Here is a 7,004-nt window from a genome sequence, read left to right on the forward strand (position 1 = left end):
GATCCAATCCCCGTTCCGCCCACATGTTAAAATCGCCTGCCAAGATGATGAGCCCCTCTGCCCTATCCAATACCTCCCTCAGTACCTCCTTGATGAATTGCATCTGACCCATATTTGGGCCATAAATGGCTGCTATGGTAATTCTGGAGTTTACCAGGTTTCCCGAGACCACCACCGCTCTTCCATCTGCTCTGCCCCAAACTGACGACTCTGTGAGCCTAAGGTTTCTGCAGAGTAGGATCCCAACACCTCCCTTTTTGGTGGGCCCGATGCCCAGATTATCTAGCCCACATGTGAACCTGGAATGCGCCTTTCTTCCCCTTTCACTGTTCTAGTTTCTTGTACTAGGAGTACACCCAGACCGGCATTCTTCATTTCCCTCCACAGGAGTGAGCGCTTTGTTGGTGAGTTAAGGCCCTTTACATTAAGCGATCCTAGCCTTAAAGTTTGGACCCGGCCCCTTTTCCCATTGTCTGTCATCGAATGACATTTTCTTCCGGCCATATGGAAGCTGCTCAGCTCACTTCTCGAGTCCGATCTATGTTGTGCCTGACCCCATACATTCCCAACACTTTTCCTACCCTCGACCCCCCCCCATCCTTGTCTGCAATGCTTGCCAGTTGGCAAGCCACTCGGGGAAGAGGTCCGTCCGTCCCTCGCTGTCCTTCTTATCTCCTCGCCACCCCCGGCTGGGGTCCTTTAACTTTTCCCGACTCCTGCACCTCTGATGCAGCCCAATCTTTTAATCCTCCTCTAGATCATGTGTCGGGGTGTTGTTTTTTTTAATTTATTTATTTATTTTCTTGCCCTTCATCTTCTTCTTTTTGGCCCAGGGGCCCTGTGGTTCTCGTCTATGCTCTTGGGGCATCAGGGTCCCTTCATAAAGCCTCCTGACTTGATAATCCACTCCATTCCATTCAAATGCGAGGGCAAATGGGTAGTACCATCTATATCGTATATCCTGTTAGTGAGCCATTGTGTGAGGGGACGGCATTCTCTTCTGCAGGTAAGTATGGGGGCGGAGAGATCTTGATAAATCCTGATTGTGTCTCCCTCAAAGGAGAAGCTCCCCAGTCTCTTCGCCTTTTCTAGGACCTCCATCTTTTCTCTGTAGCGGAGGAAACGCACCACGATGGATCTTGGGCCTTTCCCTCTACCTCCACCACCCCTATGAGCTCTTTCCAGCTGGACTTCCTTGCCCAACTCCAGGGTGAAGAGTTGCTTTATTAAGCCTAGGACTATCCTCCTAACTTCTGCCACTGTCTCCCCCTTTTGTTGCGTCACCCCTAGAATACGCAGGTTATATCTGAGTTCCCTGTTTTCAAGGTTGTCCATCTTCAAAAGCATGTCCTCTTCTCTCATTTACAGGTTTGTCAGCCTCGCTTCATATTTCATGTCCAGCAGATCAGTCTGGAGGTGATTATTCTCCATACCTTCCATTTTCTCTTCAAGAGTGTCAACTCTCCCTTTAAGAGCCACTATTGAGGCCTGTGTATCTGTCCTTATGGCCTTGATTTCCTGCAGAATGTCTTTGAGGTCATCCCTGGTAAGTGGTGCGGGGGGGCACTTCCTGTGGCCATATTGTAGTGCGTGTCACCAGGCACAGCTCCTAGTGTTGGTTGAGGCCTACGGAAACGCTGGAGGGATAGGATTGCGTGGGTAAGTGCTTGTTGCTCAGGGGTGCCTATCAATGATTGCTCCAGATTTCTGGTCCCCTGGGTTCCAATAGTTTGGTGCAGACTTCCAGGCTTCCCTGTCTGTACCCCTGGGACCTCGTTCCAGACTCCTTTGTGTTGTATGTCTTGAGCCCAGATATGGTTTTGCCCTGGAGGGGCCCCACTGCAAGCCCAGAGTTCTTTAGAGATTCCTCAGATGAGGTCTGGGGCCCAGTTTCTGGTGGGGCCTCCCGTGTTGAGCCTTCTGCTTCTGGCCTTAGGCTTCCTCTGTGTTCTCTGTCTCTCCCTGGCGTGGGTGGGCTGGATTGCGTGGCTCGGAGCTCCACCGAGGACTGGGATGGCGGGGCACCTGCTGCCTGCTTATTTTCTGAGCCTGCTTCAGTCTCCAGAGGGGTTCCCATGCTCTGCGCTGGAACAGGTTGGGGTCCTGTTTGTTGGCACCCCAGGGTTCGATGTGGAATCCCCCAAGGCCCGCTGTTTTATCCCCCTCCATTCCCCCAGAATCCACGAGCTGCCCTCCCCTCCAAAGTTGGGGCCCGTGCACACCGAAAAAGAGGGTCTGGGAGAGTTCTCGGGCCCCCGCTCCCACCCGCGTGTCTCGGAGCATTTATATATGCCAGGTGTGGGGGGGCATGTCTCGTGATTTGGCTTCCTCTGGACCTCCTCATCCCCCCGCAACCTCCTCACCTCTTCTTCTGGATCCTTCCCAGGCGAGGCAGCATTGGGCCGTGTGCTGCGAGGCCCCCCGTGTGCTTTGAGGCCCCCCGGCCACCGCCCATCGTCTGTCTCCCCACTCCGTGACAAGCTGGTTCCAAGCCCTCTCTCTGCCCCACGGCTCCAAGTGGTCCCCCGGGAAGGCCTCTCTCACCAACGAAGCATGGGGGGCACCTTCGCCTCTGTTCAGGGGGAACTCTCTTTCTCCTGTGGTCGGGTCCCGCTCTCGGGGTTTACTTCTCCTCCAGGCACTGGGCTATGTACGCCTCCGAAGGTCAGCGGAACGCCTCTGGGCCACGATGGAGCCCGCGGGGTACCCTGTTCCACTCTTGGGTCTTCTAATTGTGGGTTTTCTAAATCTCCACAGTGGCTTCCCCTTTGAATTTTCGCCTGGCCTGGCTATATTCCAGGATAACAAGCTAGCTACCAAAGGGGCTGCTTTAGATAACATGTGTCCCTCTCCCCCAATCTCAGGACCCGCCCCCCCTCACAAAGCTCCCAGTCGACTGGGCTGGGCTGGTCAGCCGTAAGTCAGTCCAGATCTTCACAGGAGGTTAGGGCCTCATACCGATTAGCTAGCTCAACCCCAATAGTATGCGCCTCTCCCTTCTGTGGGGTCAATCTTTCTAAATTAGGGTTGGACCTCCAACCCAAGGGTAATCTGTGGCGAAGAGGTGGATACAAAGGCCCCTGTGCGTGGGGTAACTGTGCTTCCCTCCTCCTAGCAAATTTACTCAAGTGGTTCCCTGAATCAGCCACCCTCCCTGGACAACCGTAAAACAAATCCCGAGAGACCAGCCTACTATGGAGACTGTAGCTGTTTGGTTTTAGGCCTCTGGATAGATTAGAGTTGACCAAATAACAAACCATTGTTGCAACCGAGAAGGAAACCACATACATTTGGGTTTTTGGACTACCCTTCTTGCCATTAATATAAGGCTTGGGTCAATGCTCGGTCCAATCAGGTTGGTGTTGATCCAATGGATCGTTTTATTCATCAGTGAAATAGTTGATTCAAATCCACACTTAGGGAGTCCCGGTACACCCATGATAATCCCCATAAGAGGGGCTTGCTGCAGGCAGTAAATTCAAAATGCTCTTCTCCAGCCCTACTACATGCATGTTAGCCCCAGTGTCCCCTATGAAAGTCCTAAAGCTTAAGTCGGACCTCCCAGTACACGTAAAATTTGAATTAACAGTTACTGAGCTTAACTGTGTGGTTACTGCCTTATCCTTTGCCGGCATCACCAGCCCGCCAACCTCAGTGACCGGGCCAGGACGCTCACCACTCAACCCCCTCCATCCCCCGATAGTATCTTACCATTTGGCTTTGCCCCAACCCCAACCGTACTTATTTCTGCCACTCTTTTTGTTAGAACTCTGAGTCATCCAGGATAGCCAGTGTGTTCATTACCCCAGACGTAAACATCTGCAATGACTCTAGGATGGTCTAAAGGGGCTTGAGCTTTACATCTACAACTGATTCCAGCCAGGCCAGAGCTTATCCTCCTCCCCCCTGGAGGAGGAATTTAGATCCTGTCTCAGTTCCCTCTCCGGGCTCCCACCCATTTCACCAATTGATCCGTTACTACAACCCCTCACTGTTAAGACACATAATGATGGGTCCACACTGCGCAAAGTTATAATTAACTTTTTATTGAGTTAGTAACAGCAACGACCCCTAGCCAGGGGAAATCTTCTCAACTGACCTAGTGGAATGTGGAGTCCCTCAGATGCTGGGACTCCACATTCCAGGAGGCGATGTCAGTGAACATATTATGACAACAGTAACCAAGTTATGAATGAGATGTATTGCACACACAAGCCCATCAATACATAGACATTTAAATATAATAACTTCTAATATGATAAACTGTAACCTCTAACACTCACCATCCGGTCCCCCATCCCTAGTCTCACCCCCTCCCCTTCCACTTCTAAAGATTTCACCAGATTCTTCCTCCTCATGGACAGTACCTTCCCCACTCTCTACTGTTTTCATCACAGACCTCGACAACGCATCTGCAACCACATTATTTTCTCCTTGCACATGCATCATAACAAATTGTAAACCTTGTAAACTGCTCACCCACTTGATGATGCGTCTGGACACACCTTCCAGACCACCCTTAGAAAATGTACTAACCAATGGTTTGTGGTCAGTGCAAATAGTAAACTCTCATCCCCATAAGTTTCTTTTACATTTCTCCACACCCCAGACAGACGCCAAAACACCTCTTTCTCAACAACAGAGTACCTACGTTTAACTTCCTTAAGAGTTCTCGAGGCAAACGCCACAGTATAAAGCTCCGAGCCATACTCCGGCATGAGAACACCACCCAAGCGATAGTTGCTTGCATCCACAAATAACAAAGTGTTCCATTCACCACAGCCTGTTTAATGTCTGTAAACTCCTTCATACACTTCTCATCTCAAACAAACACCACACCTTTTCTAGTAAGATTTCTCATAAGTAACAGCAACGACCCCCAGCCAGGAGAAATCTTTGCAATTGACCTAGTGGAATGTGGAGTCCCTCAGATGATGAGACTCCACATTCCAGGAGGTGATGTCAGTGAACATATTATGACAACAGTAACCAAGTTATGGATGAGATGAATTGCACACACAAGCCCATCAATACATAGGGCCTCATTACAAGTCAGGCGTTAAGGGGTTAACCCTTAACGCCTGATTCACACTTTAACGCCTGCTTTTTGCAGGCGTTAAAGTCCAAGGCGCTAAGCGACCTTGGTGCTAATTACGGCACCGTAATTTACGGTGCCGTAATTAGCGCCTTCCCCATCCCCATTATGCCCTATGGGGCAAAAATGGGAATGGGGAAGGGCAAATGGTGAATGGGGAATTACCGCCCCACTCACCTTGGAATGGGGCGGTAATTCCGCCATCCACCATGGCGGAATCCGGCATGGACCATGGTGCTAATAGCACCATGGTCCACCGCCTGACTTGTAATGAGGGCCATAGACATTTAAATATAATAACTTCTAATATGATAAACTGTAACCTCTAACACTCACCATCTGGTCCCCAATCCCTAGTCTCACCCCCTCCCCTTCCACTTCTACTTCCTTATCTGCCTCCATACCAGGGTGCAGAGGATCCTGAGGCATACACACCCCAAGCAACTGCTCCTGTAGAGCCATTGCCTGAACCACTGTGCCCCCTAAGGCCCCCATCCTCTCAATACAACAATTTCTTTCAGTGGTGCTACCTTTGGGATTCCCTCCTGAACCTGAAATAGCATCCCATGTTGCTTTTCCAGTAACAGTAATGCGATTCACTATTTTGCTGGCCATGTCTTCCAAATATGAATCAAGGGAGTGTTGCAAAAGATGGGGCTTAACCTTGGCAAGCTCCTGGGCCGTTTTAATTTGTGTCGTTTTATTGGCCTTTCTGTCAGTGCCCCCGGTCTCCGATCATCCCTTGCTTTTCTTTTCACCATGGTGGAAATGCACCTAAGAACAGTAAAATTGAGCCATTATAAAATTGGTTAAAAAGAGTAAACATACCGCTAAAACGTCAATGTCTAAATGGTGACTATGCAGTGGGACCTTCCGGCATGCGCCAGAGCATAAGAAACAAATGGTAATGGGTTGTTAGCCACAGGACCACAACCATCTGCGGGACAAATACAGCCACCCGCCACCCTGGATTGATAGCTTAGTAAGGACTGTTCGGCTGCAAAGGCAGCCACAACACCCACGGTCACAGATGGCCACCGGCAGTCAGTCCTCAGGAAAAACCTCCAGAAACCCAGAGAGGTGGGGACAGGGAACGCCAGATGGCTCAAGGAGCAGCCTTAGTCTGCCTGTCTCCCCCTAACCCCGCTCTCATAAACACAAAACTTGAAACAGTCAGAGGCATTGGAGAGCGATAGATTTCAGCGGCAAATCAATAGTCAACCAGTAGCACGGCTCACGGGAGGGATTCTAGCTTGGCACACTCCTTATCCAATTGCCGGAATAAGTAAATAGCCACTCAGTTGGCTGGATGTAGAGTAGCAGGTAAAAGTGGAGGGCAGTGCAAATATATTCACGTACAATTTTTCAACAGTCAAGCTTTCACTTTCCCGCTTTCGGGTTACAGGTTTTCCACACTCCACTATCATGCGGAAGTACCAAAGTGCAGAGAGGTGAGGAAACCCGGGTTACCAACGGAGGTCGGCCAATGAGTTACTTGCAGACCTTGGTGACTGGAGTAACCCCCTCCATGCCGCTCCACCACGAACCACCAATAACCACTTGTGCCACCACTTCACCTCTGTGCAGCACTAGGCGCTCGTGTTAGGGTTAAATGCTCATCCTCCTCCACCTCACATGAGCATAGGCAGCAAAACAGACTGGAAAGGCTGGCAGTCCCCCACCAATAATCACTTGTGCCTTGACTTCACCTCCGCGCCACGCTCCGCGCTTGTGTTAGGGTTAAATGCTCCTCCTCCTTGTTAGGGAGAATTCTCTGTAAAGGCTAATTTCCCAAACCTAGTGAGTCCTTGTGGAAATCAGGACAGTAGCCGATGTGGAGTTTTGCAGACCTTTATTACACACGGGTTAAATGTAATGTCTTAACCATGGTGATTGGACTCCAGGTTGT

The sequence above is a fragment of the Ambystoma mexicanum genome, chromosome 7q, assembly GCF_040938575.1.
Source record: "Ambystoma mexicanum isolate Mex_15411 chromosome 7q, UKY_AmexF1_1, whole genome shotgun sequence".
Taxonomy (NCBI): domain Eukaryota; kingdom Metazoa; phylum Chordata; class Amphibia; order Caudata; family Ambystomatidae; genus Ambystoma; species Ambystoma mexicanum.